The sequence below is a fragment of the Mus caroli genome, unplaced genomic scaffold (genome assembly GCF_978045245.1).
Source record: "Mus caroli unplaced genomic scaffold, Mus_caroli_1 scaffold_8, whole genome shotgun sequence".
NCBI classification, from domain to species: Eukaryota; Metazoa; Chordata; class Mammalia; order Rodentia; family Muridae; genus Mus; species Mus caroli.
Window position 1 is genome coordinate 132,294,574 of NW_028227263.1, and position 17,333 is coordinate 132,311,906.

The 17,333-nt window shown below is 43.4% G+C and overlaps 1 pseudogene; it reads left to right on the top strand.

Moving 5' to 3' along the window:
* Window positions 1-10,588: 10,588 nt before the first annotated feature.
* Window positions 10,589-11,695, top strand: LOC110297374 (dnaJ homolog subfamily B member 6 pseudogene; annotated as a pseudogene).
* Window positions 11,696-17,333: the final 5,638 nt, after the last annotated feature.

Below are 17,333 nucleotides of genomic sequence, written 5' to 3' on the forward strand. Positions count from 1 at the left end.
AGTTTTGAAATAATTGTAGATTCACAAGAAAAAAACATTTTTTTGGAGACAGTTACCTCTCTATGTAGCTTAAACTATCCTCCATTTTCTAGTTGGTGGGGATTTTAAACTGTTCATCTGTTGAAAAACAGGGAAGTTTCATATTTTTAAACTAGTTAAAATGGAGGGTCCTTAACATGTCAAAAAGGGTTTTGTCTCTTAAATCTTAATTTTCTTAGTATATGTGCATAACAGTGTACCATGCCTAGCTTTTTCTAGAACTTTTATAGTGCTGTGTTTTACATCTAAGACCCATTTTGAGTAGGTCCTTAGACAAGGGTTATCCTTAAGATAAGGGTTCAACTTCATTCCTTTGCATTTGCATATTCGGCTTTTTCTTACCATTATCTGAAAGGGGCTGCACTTTCCCGTGGACTGGACTTGTCGAAAGTCATTCAACATACATGCAGAGTTTATATATCTGCTCTATATTCTGTTCTATTGGTCTATAGTCTGTCTCTCTTGAAATTTTGTAGTCAGTAAATCTAGTCTAGTACTTTGTCTACATCATCAGGATAACTGTATGTTTTTCTTCTTTTGTTCTGTTAATGTGGTTTGTTACATTGATGAATTATTTATGTCTGAATCTTTGAATTGCAAAAATGAGTCTTATTTGGCTGTCATATAGGATCTTTTCAGCTTATTTGTATATTACTTTGTATTTTTTTCCCCTTGAAGCACATTTTTTGACATTGATTTTAACTCAATACTTGTTTTGTAGTGTAGTCTCTCTTGGAGGGGTATGGGATGGGTTGATATTAAGTCTGTAAGTGTTTGGTATAGTTCAGCCCATGCATGGCTCTGAAGAGCTACTGTTGATGAAGCTCAGCACAAGAGCGAGTATGGTCTTAGAGCTCATGTGGAGTCTAGAGCTTAGAAAAGCAGTCCTTGGTAATAGAGATGAGAGTAGTGGTTAACTGATCAGAGATAGACATGTTTTACATCATCAATTTCTGTGGATCATCAATGTGCGCACATGTGAAAGTTTTTTTTTTTTAAAGGACAACAATACTAATAAAAAAAATTGTATTTACTTAGAAGCATTCAGAATGTCAACAAAACAGCCGCAATTTTTTTTTTTGCAATTACAGAGTGGTATTCAGTTAACAGAACAACAATTATCTTCGTATAAGCTGCATCAGAGACAACTGAAGATGAAAAAAATAAAACCCAAAAATAAAACCAAAGGAAAAAAAAAACCCAAACTACTGTCCCCATATATAACTAATTTGTGCTGTGCACCAACAAGAACCTGCTTTAAATTTCCATGCCAATTTACAACCCCCAGACTGTACCAGGCAAGGTTAGTGGCTATTGAAAATACCACCAGGACAGGGCTATCTAAAGACACATTCGGTAGTGTGTTAACTATACAAAAAAAGACACTGTACAGTTTAAAAACAAATCTTACACAGCCTTACATTTCAATTTTTTTCTTTAAAAGGAGTGAGTTGTGTACAGGGGGGTTAAATGCTTTATAGACAAGAAAAAAAAACTGCGCTAGAACCAACTTATTCATCATCATCATCTTCTTCCTCATCTTCGTCTTCCTCTTCTTCTTCCTCTTCCTCATCTTCTTCATCCTCCTCATCATCTTCCTCTTCCTTCTTTTTCTTGCTCTTTTCAGCCTTGACCACCCCCTTTTTTGCTGCATCAGGTTTTCCTTTAGCTCTGTAGGCAGCAATATCCTTCTCGTACTTCTCCTTCAGCTTGGCAGCTTTCTTCTCATAGGGCTGCTTGTCATCTGCTGCAGTGTTGTTCCACATCTCTCCTAGTTTCTTTGCAACATCACCAATGGATAAGCCAGGATGCTCGCCTTTGATTTTGGGGCCATACTCAGAACAGAACAAGAAGAAGGCCGAAGGAGGCCTCTTGGCTGCATTGGGGTCCTTGAACTTCTTTTTGGTCTCCCCTTTGGGGGGATGTAGGTTTTCATTTCTCTTTCATAACGAGCCTTGTCAGCCTTTGCCATATCTTCAAATTTCCCCTTTTCTTTAGCAGACATGGTCTTCCACCTCTCTGAGCACTTCTTGGAGAACTCTGAGAAGTTGACAGAAGCATCCGGGTGCTTCTTCTTGTGCTCCTCCCGGCAAGTTTGCACAAAGAATGCATATGAGGACATTTTGCCTCTCGGCTTCTTAGGATCTCCTTTGCCCATGTTTAGTTGATTTTCCTCCGCGAGGCACAGAGTCGCCCAGTGCCCGTCCGGCTCGCGCTTGCCCCGGCGCTGTCTCTATGGAGCTCAATGTACTGCAATGGCTGTGAGAGCGGGAGCCAGACGCAGCCCACATGTGAAAGTTAATGGAAATGTATTTAAGGACTTGGTGAGTTGAATTTATTGCTTGAATGTATCATATTTGCATGCACATTTAAGATGGAAAAAGTAGTTATAGTTTAGGCCACAGCAGTAGAAGAGGTGAAACATAACAAAATTATGGGCTTATTTGAAGGTCAGAGCTGACAGATTAATTGTGGCCTTAGAGACAAAGAGCAGAATAGAGGATAATGCAGAGGTTCCTGACCTTTCCTGCTGAGTAGATGTTTACTGGGATGGGGAGGCTCAATATGCATTATGTCATCAGGTGAGAACAGCTTTAGCATTCATCTGTGGTGTGCACTGCCTTGCTTATTTTCAGGGGTCAAGAAGAAAGAGACAGTTCAAGATGTTGGTCTGCATTCAGAGGAGCCGAGTAGATGGCTGAAGTGAAGTCTGTGCTGAGTGAGTCTGGTACCCTGGGGCATGAGAAAGCGAGGTGTGAAGGGAGAGGAGAGGAGGAGAGCAGTTGTGTTCCTCACTTGTTGGAGAGCCCTTCCTTCCCACCAGTCTGTAAAGTACAGAATGGGTTTCAGGCTATCCCTTGCAGGGTTTTGTGGATGTTGAAATCATAGATGAAGTTCAGCCTTAGTTCTTTGATGGTGGGCTTATTACGCACAACTGCAGTATCAGCCTGATTGGATGATTAATTTGTTGAAATACATCTTGATAAACTAAAACTAATTTATCATGTAGAACCTCTGCAAATGATTGCATTTCTGTTTTAAGTAGCCACGCGTAAAGAAATGTTTAGTTCTGAATTGTGAGGAGTTAGGGAGAGCAAGTAATCAAGTAAAGGATGCTTTGTCATGTCAAGAGTTGGATATAATTCACACAGCTGTAGAATATAGACTAGGGAAAAGGATGCTGCACATTTCAAATAAATAATGATTTCCACTGGTATGTTCAACCTAATTCATTTGACTAACTGCTGGGGCAGATGTTCACTTGCGTAGGATCATTGTCTATGTTAGGACTAAAAGAAAACCTGGAGATCCTGACTCCATTCTTCGTTCAGTTGGACCATTGTCTAGATACTATATGCCTGAAATCCTATACTGGTGAGCTACACGTGAGTACACGTATTTCTCTTACTTGTTCCAAGGAGATTCTCAGATCGTCCTTTCTAGAGGTCAGTTTCTGTTGTATGGGATGTAACAGAGCATCTAGGAGGAAATCAGAAACCACTAATGATGGTGAGAAAATGTGGCTGCATTCACTTTATTCTAGGCTCTAGCAGTGCCAGCACCAAAGAGAGAGAATACTACAGAGATGTGCTGTAGCATTGCTTTGTGATGCTGGGTACTATTTTCCCCTGGGGAGAAGGAGGCATTCAGAAAATACTTTGAGAAGTAGACACACTCTAGTGTACTTGCATTATTGGCAACTCCTTGCTGAATTGGGTAAGCTGAAAGTCAAAAGAAATTTCTAGATTTTTGTTTTCCTGAATAAATGCCTAGTTATGGAAAAGTAAAATCAAGGTGTTAGGAAAGGCAGTTGTTCCCTTGGTGAACGGAGTGTGACAGTAATCTCGGGGTGCTGCTTCCAAGCCCACCTACCATTTAACAAGGCTCTGCCAATGCTGGTTTTCTCAGAAGAGGAGACATGTGTTTCAAAACTAAGAATAATGAAATCAGCAGAAGGCAAAGGGACATTTGGTGAGGAATAGAACTTCTCTTGAACATCTGGGCTGATTGACACAGACTGAAAATAAAAAAAAAAAAAAGTGACGATGACTATGGGCTGAAAGCCCTAAAAGGAGCCAGGGGGAGAATACAAACAAGAGGGCAAGAGGGCACAATTTCCACGAGTGGCTTTCATCGAAAATCATTTTCACTTTACAGTAATCAGAATCTTTAAGAGACTGAGGAAGCCTTAAAGGCACAACCCTGGATGTTGGAGGGAAGTGGGTGTAGTTAATAAAAGGGATACATACAGGTTAGATTCTTTTGTGTTGGAAGTATTCCTTTTGGTGTTAACTGTTCTACATTTTGCAAATGTTGCCATTGGGGTTGTGAAACACTGTACATTGGGTTAGTGTTTATTCCTGTTACAAATGTGTAACAAAGAATCCATCACCTGTGACCTCCAAGCACCCACCAATGAAATTTTAGATTACCTAATCCTTCTAGTAAGTTTCCCCAGTTTTCTATAAGAAGGCCTACACACTTCTGTTTGGGGTCTCCATTTCAAAGAATGGTTGATCCCCCCTACCCCCGCCCCTACATGCTGGTTGTTTCTGCAGAATAAATGTTCTTCTTTGTCTTTGCATGCTATTTGGATTCATTCAGTGATTTCGGACCCTTACAACCAAATACTCCGGCTGGTGTATTATCTGCTGTGTTAGACTTTCTGTCCCTTGATAAATACCCAAGAAAATAACTGTAATGGAGGAAAGATGTATTTTGGCTTACAGTTGCAGAGGTTATTGTTCCTCATTGGTTGGTATCATTGGTTCTGAGTCTGCACTGGGGCAGAACATCATGTTGTAAGTATTCATCTTTTGGCATCCAAGAAGAGAGAGGAGGAAGAGGGAAATGGAGAGAGAGAGAGAGAAAAGAGGAGATGAAGAAGAGAAGGAGGAGGGAGGAGTAGAGATAAAATGGCTCAGGACAAGGCAGCCTTCAAAAGCACATCTCAGTGATCCATTCCCAACCCTCCCATCCCAGCTCCCAAACTTTCTACCAACTCTGAAGCTAGCTAGCGCCACCAGCTGGGGAGCAAACCTTCAACACAAGAATCAACTGGTGACGTTCCACTTTTAGACCTCAAGAGCTGCATAGTCTGAACATATTACTTGGGCACCCTTGATCTCAGGGGACGATAGATGCTTCAGCAACAAGTGCAAAGTCAAAATGAGTTTGACTCCAAGGCTAGGAGACATAGCTGTGATGGAAAAAGATGTCATGTGTTTGCGGGCAGGTGTGGAGGGATATGCTTCCCAGAGGAGGTGACCTTGAGAGTCTGGGGCCAAGGATATTGTTGTGCTACATGTTTGGAACAGAGATAACTGAGGCAGACAACAGATGGTCTCCAGGAACTATTAGTCTCTGTACTTGCTTGAGAGTCTGTAGCAGCTGTGGTTGGTCATGGGAGATCTTTAGTGGTGATGTTGGAGAAACCTACCCCAACAAATTTTGTATCAACTGATTATCAAGGTGTGCCCCTGTTTTCACAATTGTTAATTGTTTTGCTGGGCGGTGCCACATGCTGGCAGGATATATGGTATTGCCATTACTATAGTCCACAAGACCTCTTTTCTGTATAAATGTTTGTCACTTCCTCATCTGCCCCCAAAAAATGATTCTTTGAGATTATCTTATTTAAAAACCAAGCTGACTGGGGGATGTCACACAGCCCTCAGTCTGGTCCAAAGGCAGTAATAGATAGGGGTAGTCCTGCAATGGATAGGAATACCCACCTTAGTTCAGAGTGTTCAGAGCTGTGGAATCTCTCCCACTATGCTAATAAGCCTTTTTAAAAAAATCATAATGGAGAGGTTTTGGATGCATAAAGAGCTAGAGGCTGGTGCTAGGGGAGAGCCTTAGCAGATCATGGAGGCAAAGCAGAGAGAGCCAGGAGGTGGATACCTGTGGCTGGGGAGTTGGCTGAGTAGATGGCTAGCTGCAGGACTTACCCCAGCAGAAAGGCCAACAGGTTTATACTATACAGATGTCTACATGTCTTTATTACTAAACCCAAAGTGGAGCCCCCAAATTTCCTGCAATATAATGCTACTGGGGAGCTCTTTTTCTCTGCTGATAGAGCTTTCCCAGAAACAACTGTGAGATGTTATTAGCTGTTGTTTGCTAGTGGCAGGATGCATGGGAGGTGAACATGTGGCTACAGGTATGACTAGAATAATGGCCTCAATGTTCTAGATGTGTAGTAGACCAAGGATTCTGTTAACTTAGTGTGTGGTGGTAGGAGGCTTCTTAAAAGTCTTATCTGTTCCACTTCTAGAAAGTCAGACTTCTTTGGTGGATATTATTTATTGTTTGCTAAGATTAAAAATCCGTAAAGCTATTTTTATTCCCTACAAATGGCCCCATCTTTCCTATCTTTCATGTTTCCCTATCCTGCAAGACCATATCTGAAAAAAAAAATCTATGGATGCCTAGCTAGGTGCTTATTTTGTTGGTGTGTGTGTGTGTGTGTGTGTGTATGTGTGTGGTGTGAATCCGCTCATACACGTTTTCCACAAACATTTTCTATATAATGTACATGGTGAAAATATAGGCAAGAACATGTTTCAGAATTGTTACAAAGTAAACATACTGTGTTTTTTTGGGGTCTCCCTCTCTCACAAATTGTTCCTGAGGGGTTTTCTAATATAACCAGTAATTAGTCATTTTAACTTTAAAATTAGGATCTTGCTGTATAGACCAGGATGGCCTTTCATGCCTAATCCTCTTGCCTCAATCTTCTCAGGGCTAAGGTTGAAGGCATATGCCACCACACCCAACCAGATATTTATTTTTGTTGATGTGTGTAAATCAAGAATTTATTCACAGTTCATCTAGTAGGTGAAGATTTGGACATGTTGGGAGTAGTGTTGCTGTGATTTTGCGTATACATTTCTCTTAGGTGTGAGCCTACATGGAAATTGTTTACAGAATGGGCAGAGTCAAGCTAGTAGATATTTGCCTGGCATGTTTAAGGACTTATATGGTACCATTTTTCACTCTAGCTTTTTTCCCCTTTCTTTTCCTCCCACCTAGAAGGATTCAAATATTATTCCCTTTACTCCCAGCTTGGGAAAGAAAAGTCTAATGAAGGCATCAACTCAGGATGTTTTTCAAGAACTACTTAACTTTGCAAACATGGGAAGATCCATCAGGTTAATTCCATTTTATCTGCACTAAGAGAAATCTGGGAATATGAGGACCAGGTAGAAATGTACCATCTATGCCCAGAATGACATTTGAGTAGAATGACATCCATTAAAGAAGACCCAGAGGCCAGGTGAAAGGGTGTAAGGGTGTAGTTTTTACAGCTGGGGGCAGTGTAAGTCTGCGCAGTCCTCAGTTCATGTTGGAGGGCTCCTTTAAGAAAAGCGTGCCATCAGCAAATGTACTTAAATGTTTCAGTTATATGAATGTTTCAGTCACTGACAGAAAGGCTCTAAAGATAGCACGTTGGACAGAAATGAACTTGTACCTCCTGCACAATGGTTCTGTGTATCTCTATAACGTGCAGTTATTGCAAAGGCGATGATGCAGAGAAAGATGTGAGGTGGTCTCTGATTGGAGAACATAAACCCTGGAAAACAGAAGTGACTTTGGAAGTGAATGTTATGCTTGCAGTGAATGCCGACCCTCCTTCAGTCAGTAATCTCATTTCACTGGGCACCAGAGGAGTCTCAGTCGAAAGAGGCCTATTACTGGAGAATCCTTCTTCAACAATTATAACCTGATTGTGCGTCAAAGAATTCATGTGGGAGAGGAGTCCTTCAAGTCATGGTAAATGTGGGAAAGCCTTCAGAGTTCATTAAGTACAGGGATCCTTCAGTGCTCTCTGTGCTTTCATGAAGCATGAAAGGACCCATATGGGGGATGCTGACTATGATGTGTCCATTCTGGGAAGTCCATCAGCCTCCGTTCTTTTTTTTTTTTTTTTTTTATTATATGTAAGTACACTGTAGCTGTCCTCGGACACTCCAGAAGAGGGCGCCAGATCTCGTTACGGATGGTTGTGAGCCACCATGTGGTTGCTGGGATTTGAACTCTGGACCTTCGGAAGAGCAGTCGGGTGCTCTTACCCACTGAGCCATCTCACCAGCCCGCCTCCGTTCTTTTTTTTTGTTTTTTACTGTAGGACTCATCTGGAGAACAGCTGTGCAGATGTAATGTGTATGAAAAGCATTCCCCTGGAGTCTCCTGCCTTATTATGCATCTGAGAATTCACACAGGACAAAATGCGTGGAGTGTGGAATGGCTTTCATTGGTGGCTCATACCTTATTAAGTATAGAATTCACACTGGAGAGAGACTGGGAAGTGGGTAGAGTTGGAAAAATCCTTCAACGGCAGTGGTCACCTCATTGCATGTTAAGGAAAACAAACAAACAAACAAACAAACAAACAAACAAACCAAAAGCAACCAAAATCCTTAACAGAAAGAAGTCCCTCATGTACAAAGAGTGCCTCTGCAAGGCATCAGAGGATTCATACTGCCTCTGCGGAGAAGCCTCGTGGAGTTTTAACTACTGTGGTAAAGCCTTCAGGAAGAGCCCCTCCCTGACCAAGCAGCAGGAGTCACATATGCATGAGGTCTTTTGCTAGGTGTTCCAACAGGAGAAATTTTCAGTGCACCATTTTCCCAGGTTAAATACAGAGACTTCACACTGTAGCAATTTCTGGGAGACTCAGTGAACATGGGTGGCAGTGACTATCAGAATCTCTTTAGTTACTGTTAAAATTTATACTCAAGTGTAGTTTGAAAATATAGCAACTCATCTAGTCCATGGAATAGAACCCATGAGACATTATATCTCTAATAAACTGGAATTATTTTGCTCCTGTCCAACAGACTGAAAATGAACCTTAGAAATATAATGAATTAAAACCATGAGTTTACACTTCACTAAATCTAAGGCCAGAAAAAATTTGAATGCTGGTGACAGGATCGAGAGAAGAGGAAGACTTTATTCTTACTACATTTCTTTCTTATATACAGATGTTTATTCATAAGCTATTTTAAGGATGTGCTTGTAGTTCAGTGGCAAGGAGGGCTGTCCAAGCATTTGTGAAGCCCTCAGTTCAATTCTAAGCACCACTGAATAAAAACATAGGAGTTGAATGAGCGAGCGTGAGACCATTTGAATTGGGGCTCTGGCTTTGTTTCCCCATCAGTGGACTTAGTTAACACAATCAATGGCAAGGTTAGTAATATCTGCTAGGATGCTTCTGTTCGAAGGATGCACTTGGAATTAACCTATACTACAATAATGTGGAGAACCCTGTTAAGATGCTTTTCTTTGTGTTTTAAGAAAACTCAGTGGGTCTGGAGTGATGACTCAGTGGTTAAGAGTGCTTGCTGCTCTTCCAGAGGACCTGAGTTTGGTTCCCACCACCCACATTCACAATCAACTTTTGACTCCCTTTCCAGGGTATCCAACTCTCTTTCAACATCTGTCAACACTCAAGTATACACATGCACACACATGCACCCTCCCAACACACACATGCATGCACACACACCATCACACACATACTGTGCACACCTGCATTTGAAGTAAGTAAAAGTCAATTTTATAAACTCTCACACTAGAAACAGAAGACATTCTATACTGTGTGGAAAGCTTTCAGAGAGCTGATCTTTCGTAGTTGCTTTATTTGCTGGAAATAAAGCATTAACCACACACGTAACTTGAAGTTCTCTAATATTTACATGAGAGAAAGAAAGAAAGGAAAGAAGAAAGAAGGAAATGGAGGGCAAGGATTTGGCTCAGCAGGTAAAGTGCCTGCCCCTAGGCCTGATGACCCGAGTTTGATTCCTGAGACCCATAAGGTGGAAAGAGAGGATCAGGACTGGGAAGTTGGTACCCATATGGATAGCATAGTGCCCGTATACACACATGCACTAAATAAGAAACGAGTGGAATTATCAGTAACATTTTATCTTACCTTTGTGCTCCTTAAGCAGTAGTATTTACAGTGGGGTACTTGCTGTATTTCAGATTCTGGGTCGTTACATCGAAGTGGCTACTGCATTAAGCATCACAACTGTAGAACATTAGGGAATGTGTTGTACAGAGCTTGTTTCTAGTACACTTGCCCAGTACAAGTTAACGTTCAGGTTTTTAGTAGATTTCTGTTTTTAAAAAGTAAGTAGTCCCTAGTTTACTGTGGTTTGAAATACAATGTTTTAGTTGTACTTTGGTGTGAAAGCATTTCAGACAGTCTGTGTTTTACATATTTACATGTATAACAGTAAGTGGTTGAACACTTACTATTGCCAGGTTTACGTTTGATAATTTGCCCATCTGGAGGCTAAAACATAAATGTTCTGGGTATGTGTCAGAGAGGCTGGGCTAAGCTGTGATGGTTTTAGCATGTGTTTTAACTGCATTGTTTGTGTAGGTACTTTGGGATGCTAGGCACATGCTCTGCTCTTACTGCACATCCTAACCCCTTAAGTGCATTACTTAGGCCGCCGCCACCGCCACCACCACCGCCACTGTCACCAGCGCAGCTGTGCCACAGCCGCGAGGAGGCCGGCTGCCTGGCTTCCCTCCTCGCTGGCCGCCGTGTCCTCGGATTTATTCCAACAGTCAGTTAAAACATGGTGGATTACTATGAAGTGCTGGGCGTGCAGAGACATGCCTCACCTGAGGACATTAAAAAGGTGTATCGAAAACAGGCACTTAAACGGCACCCGGACAAAAATCCTGAAAATAAAGAAGCAGAGCGGAAGTTCAAACAAGTAGCTGAGGCATATGAAGTGTTATTGGATGCTAAAAAGCAGGACATCTACGACAAATAAGGCAAAGAAGGATTAAATGGTGGTGGAGGAGGAGGTGGAAGTCATTTTGACAGTCCATTTGAGTTTGGTTTCACATTGCGGAACCCAGATGATGTCTTCAGGGAATTTTTTTGGTGGAAGGGACCCATTTTCATTTGACTTCTTTGCAGATCCATTTGATGACTTTTTTGGAAACCGAAGGGGTCCCCGAGGAAGTAGAAGCCGAGGTGCTGGCTCATTTTCTCTGCCTTCAGTGGATTTCCTTCTTTTGGAAGTGGATTTCCTGCTTTTGATACAGGCTTTACTCCACTCGGGTCACTAGGTCATGGGGGTCTCACTTCATTTTCTTCAACGTCATTTGGCGGCAGTGGAATGGGCAACTTCAAATCAATATCAACTTCAACTAAGATAGTTAATGGCAAAAAAAATCACTACAAAGAGAATTGTGGAGAACGGTCAAGAAAGAGTAGAAGTTGAAGAAGATGGGCAGTTAAAGTCCTTGACAATAAATGGTGTGGCCGACGAGAACGCCCTTGCAGAAGAATGCCAGCGGAGAGGCCAACACACACCAGCTCTGGGCCCTGGCCCGGCCCCAGCACCAGTCCGGGTCCCCTCCCAGGCCCGGCTCCCGGCCCCAACTCCAGCCCCAACTCCAGCCCCAGCTCCAGCCCAGACTCCAGCCCCTTCTGTCAGCACCCGCCCGCCCACAGAAACCACCCAGGCCTGCCTGCCCCAACGGCCAAACTTGGGTCTAAAAGCAACTGGGAAGATGACGAGCAGGACAGGCAGCGGGTTCCTGGCAACTGGGATGCCCCTATGACCTCAGCAGGGCTCAAAGAAGGTGGCAAGAGGTAGAAGCAGAAGCAGAAAGAGGACTTGAAGAAGAAGTCCACCAAAGGGAACCGCTAGGCTGGATTTGGTGGCAGCCGTGGCAGCCACTGTGTGTGTGTGTGTGTGTGTGTGTGTGTGTGTGTGTGTGTGTGTGTTGCGCATGGCAGCGGCATCCTTTAAATGTCGCCCAGGGTCACTTCGCTTAGCAGGATTATGGATGTGTGCCCACGGATCGGTAGGATCCAAGGGTGTTGGAGACAGAGGCAACAATCCCGGGTAGCTTGTATAAGTTTGTGACACAGCCTGAGCCTTGTAACTCTGCTTTGCCCCAACACTAAATCCATAGCTTTTTTCCTCGAGTTGCCTCATTCTTTTCAGCAGCCCAAGCCCTGCTTTGAGCTCTGAGGTATTTGTAGTTGTAGGAGTCCATAGGGTCTAGTAGGGAGCTAGGTATGTGTTCATGATAGACTACCTCCTGGCGGTGGTACAGTGCGCAGTTTTAAGTACAGCGGAACTTAGAGGTAAAGTAAGCTGTGCCTTGAGCCATGGGTGTCAGGATGCTTTTGATTCAGGGTACTCTGGCAACACTTAAGGCTATCAGGAGCCACTTCAGATAGAGTCTTTCCTTATTTATTGTTCAATTTTTAATCTTCTCCAGGTAGTCAAAAATTGACACCAAATATAGTTTAGTTTTGGGGAAATCTCATCTTTTCTTCTTGGAGAAATATTTGTCCTTTTTCAGTCAAAAGGTTTTTCTTAGCAATACCATTTCTAGTAATGATAGGTCAGTGCTACTGGCTATTTACACAAACACACAGCACACAGAGGCACGTGCGAAATAATCAGCTAGGAAGCAAGAAGCAAATAAGGACCCCTTCACAAGCTTTGACCCGTCATAACCCATGCCATGCTGTCACCTAACCTGTGGTTTGCATTGAGCACCAAGTAGTTCTGATGCCATCTCACTTCTGGGCTGCACGTGTCTCTTGGCAGTGTCACTTCCTTTTGGCCATGAGGATCTATTGTTTGAACTTTGTCCCCTTGGCAGTGAGCACATGATGAACAGTGTTGGTGAGCTTGAGATGGGTCTGCAGTGTGGAAAGGGGAAGCTTTGTGAGTTCTGGGCACTGCTGTAGCTAGGAGCCAGGACAGGACCCACCCGGGTTTTGAGGGAGTGACCACGAAGTGTTTGCTGAGTTTGCTTGGTTTTGGTGGGAGGTGGTGTGGGCACGTATGGAGTATGGATTGGTGTTAATGTGTGTTGTGGAAATGTGACCCTCAAGGAGGAATGTATTTTAGTGCTACTGACGTAAATAAAATGTAAACGTCAAAAAAAAAGTGCATTCCTGAGTAACCTGCTTTACTCATTTTCTTGTTACATTTATTTGGTTTGTGTGTGCACAAGCTGTTGTGCCCGTCAGGATGACAGATGACAACTTGTGAGAATTGCTTCTTCTACCATGTGGGTTCTGGTTGTCTGTCTTGGCAGCAGGTTCCTTTACCTGTGCTGAGCGAGCTCATCAGCCTTTACTTGGATTTATTGAAACAGAGTTGTTCTCTTAGCTAATCTGGAACTCAGTATGAAACCCTGCTGGCCTTAAATTCACAGCAGTCGTTTTTCTCAGATTGTCTCCAGGGCAGAACTTTCTTAAAAAAGGATTTATTTATTTATTTATTTTTGTATGTGAGTACACTGTAGCTGTCTTCAGACACACAAGAAGAGGGCATTGGATCCCCACTATGGATGGTTGTGAGCTACCATGTGGTTGCTGGGATTTGAACTCAGGACCTCTGGAAGAGCAGTCAGTGCTCTTAACCACTGAGCCCAGTGCTGAGATTTTAAGAATGAACCACCAATCCCACCTTAAATGTAGTTTTTATTTATACTTTCAACTGGAGCATTAGGTCTCTTGGGGCGCGATGCCATTATAAATTATGGGGCACCTGTATCTGAAAGTTAGATCTCTGAGGACTGAACTACATTTCAGTCCTGCCTTAACAGAACCATGGTGAAGTCTGTGTTGTTCCAGGGCCATGCAGTGCCCAGACTGAATTTATTGTTCTCACATGCCTTGTACTGCTATTCCTGAGCTTACTGTTACTAATGGTGATATTTTTAGTATTGATGGTGATGGTTTTTTATTAGGGATGATTTTGGAGCTCCTCTCCTGTGACTGAAAGCAAAGGGAAGCAGGCGGCTCTCCCATTTACCTGCTGATTCTGAGACTTATTACTGGTAGTTCACAGAAAGCTTTGCTTCCTACAGTCTGGTGTACATGATCGGGATTGGGAAAAGGCTGGTGCTCAGAGGCTGAAGGTTTCCTAGGTGGGCAGAGTTGTACAATTAGAGGGAAAAGTATTAGAAACTCCAGCTGGTTCATCAGCAGGTGGATGATGATAACTGGGATTTGTGTGGATGAACAAAGCAAGCGGTCAATTGGCCATTGGGTGTATACCCTTCAGGGTGATATCACAGGTTGGGATAACATGGAGCAGGATGTCTAGTTCTTATTCATCATGGTGTATATGGTATCCACAGCAGTCAAAGCCTGGGATTGTGCAGGCTCTTCAATACTAAAATTACCAGCAACGACCTCTACCCTATTCCATAGTTCCCCACTCTCTTAGTGTTAGCATTCTGTCTAAGCTCCACCCCACAGTTACCTGGCAACAGTCAGGTAGGCCTGACCCACTATAAAAGGGGCTGCTTGCCCCCTCTTTGCTCTCTTGTTTCTCTCTTGCTCCCTTGCTTTCCCTTATCCCCTCTCTCTCCCCATGCTCATGGCTGGCTTCTACTCGCACACCACCCCCTGTCTTTCTATCTTTCTCTGCCTCTACCACACTCTTAACTCCCCTCCCCATGCCCTGAATAAACTCTATGTTATACTATACCATCGTGTGGCTGGTCCCTCAGGGGGAAGGGGCGCCTTGGCATGGGCTCACTGAGGCACCCCCTCCTCCATACCTCACCACACCTCCATAGAACATATCCCCTCCTCTCTTTATCTTTTTATAAACACAGGATGCCTTGAAAGCCCTTAGTTTCTGAGGGGAGTTTATCTCCTGTCTTAATTCCTTCTTCCAGAGAGGAATCCCTGATGGAAACAGTTAATCTACTTTCTGCTGCCTGTGGACAATAGAAAAGGGTAGAGGTTGGGAAGGTGGATGTAGAGGCCCTTGATAGAAACTAGGAGCTGTTTTCATTCATTTTCTATTTGTAAAGCCATCAGGTTTATAAAAAGATAAATAAGTATTAAGATATGTTCTATGGGGTGTGGTGAGGTATGGGGGAAGGGAGTGCCTCCGTGGGCCCATGCCAAGGCATTCCTTCCCCTGAGGGGCCAGCCACACAACAGTATAGTATAGAATAGAATTTATTCAGGGCATGGGGAGGGGAGGTAGTAGAGGCAGAGAAAGGCAGAGAGAGGGAGAGTAGAGAAGTAGATGCAGGCCATGACCATGTGGAGAGAGAGGGAAGAGAATGGGGAGACAGGGGGAGCAAGGGGGCAAGAGGCAAGAATAAGAGAGTAAGTGAGTAAGAGATGGAGGAGGGGGCAAGCAGCCTCTTTTATAGTAGGTCAGACCTACCTGGCTATGTCAGGTAACTGTGGGGAGGAGATACCTGGCTGTTGCCAGGTAACTGTGGAGTGGAGTTTAGACAGAATGCTAACATCGGTTTTAGTTTTCCCAAATCCAGAAGAGAGAAAGTGGCTGTTAGCTTGATAGTGTGTTGGGCAGTGGAATGATGACCTAACAGCAGGCCTCGGGAGGGGAGGAGCCAGTAGAGATGTCGAGCCAGAGGCCTTTAATCTTCTTAATTTTACACCTGTTGCTGCAATGTGAGAAAAGTTAACTAGGAAGTTGTTATCCCACTTTCTGTAGATTATGAAATAAGGTAGACATCCATTGTGAGAAGGTTCCAGGAGGTCATATCAGATACAGTGTGTGGCTTAGAACACCCACAGGTTAATTCAACCACAGTCAAAATCCCTAGGTAGTACCTTTTCTTTTCCTTAGACTCACAGTTACCAATGCTTATTCTTTCTTGAGGAAAGTATTGATGCAGAGGTTGTATGGGACCTGTGGTGAAGCCTGTTAGCCAGTGTCTATGGGTCCAGGAACCCGTTTGATTCAGTATCAGGTTCCCCAGGGTGAAGTAAGTGTTCCAAACTCGCGTGGCCATGCCTCTGAGAGATCTTTTTGGAAGTGGGCTAGGGAGAAGTGACATGTTTTATCACTAGCAGAGATGATGGAGGTCGCCCAACATGCTGAGTGTGGCACTTAATGACTGAGACATTTGAGGTCCTCTGGGTGACAGTCTCCTCAGATGCAGAGTTGTCATCAACATTTAAGCTTCAGGAGAGTGCAGATAATGGGGTGAACTCCTGAAGTCGGATTCTGACCACTATGTATGCATTCTCCACTCACAAGGGAAAGCCTCTGTTCACCCTGTATGAGTCTCTGACTCCTCTGGAGGCCAAATAGCTCCATCCTGCACCCTTCTGGTCATGTCCTGGGTGAGACCTCCAAATGTTGTGAATCCTTGGAGAGGGACAGATTCTTTCTTGACTCTTGTGAATTTAGGGAAGCCAGCATGATGGATGATCCAATGGTCACTAAAGTCACTTCGAGTCAGTGGCTTGCAAGATAGTTGCGTCATGTCCAAGTAGAATAGGAAACCTGGACAAGAAGTGATAAGAGCCAACTTAGATTTATTAAGGATGTGTGAGAAAGGCAAGTTTTGATACTTTGTTGTGAGTCCTTCCAGAGACATTTATTGGAGAGCAGTTCTGGTTTTGGACTCATAACATTCTGTATTTTGTACTGGCAGGCTCTCTGCCCCTCTTATCTAATTCATTTTAATGGTTTCATAGTAATTCCTTTACACAGGCTTCTGAGGAGGAATATAGGGTGATATTACATCATATGGTAATATTATTTAGTCCTGTAAGTGCTGCAGTGTATCGGCATTTTATACACATGCAGGTGTACCTGAATATATACTTGGATGCCACAACTTTCCATTGCTCCTACGAAATACATGAATCAACTGAAATCAGAAACGTTTACATTGTCTGTCAGTTGTACAGGTTTCAGCCTAAGATCTGCTGGCTCCATTTCCTAAGGTGAAGTGGAATATCACAGCTTGGGAACTTGTAGCAGAGGAGGATCCTCACTTCATGACCAGGAGGCAGAGAGGTTACAGTCAGGGTACATAAAGACACTCCCTTCCATCCCCCCAGTGACCCACTAATTCATACTAGACTCTACTTCCAACTTCTAATAACCCAGGGAGTTAGTTACCCATTGGTGATGTCCATACTCTTGATCCAGCCTCCTCTCGGTCTGTCTGGGGACTGGACCTTCAACACATGAGCTTTGTCAACATTTTATATCCAAACTATAGCGATGAACACACTTGGAGTAATTTATGTGAGTGAAATTTCTGAATCAGTGGGAGGCTGGGGAAAAAGGATAGCCAAAAAGGAGGATTAGAGGCACCAAGTCTTCAAATTGAAATCCAAAACCCTTCTTAGTGAGAAGGCTGACTGAGGGGGGACACTCGAGTTTAGTATTGGAGACAGAGGCTGACTCTTAACCAGAACGGAGGAAGAAAGAATGCACTAGGATGGAGGGTGACAGAGTGTGCCAGCACTGCAGTGCAGCAGAGAGAAGGGCTGTACC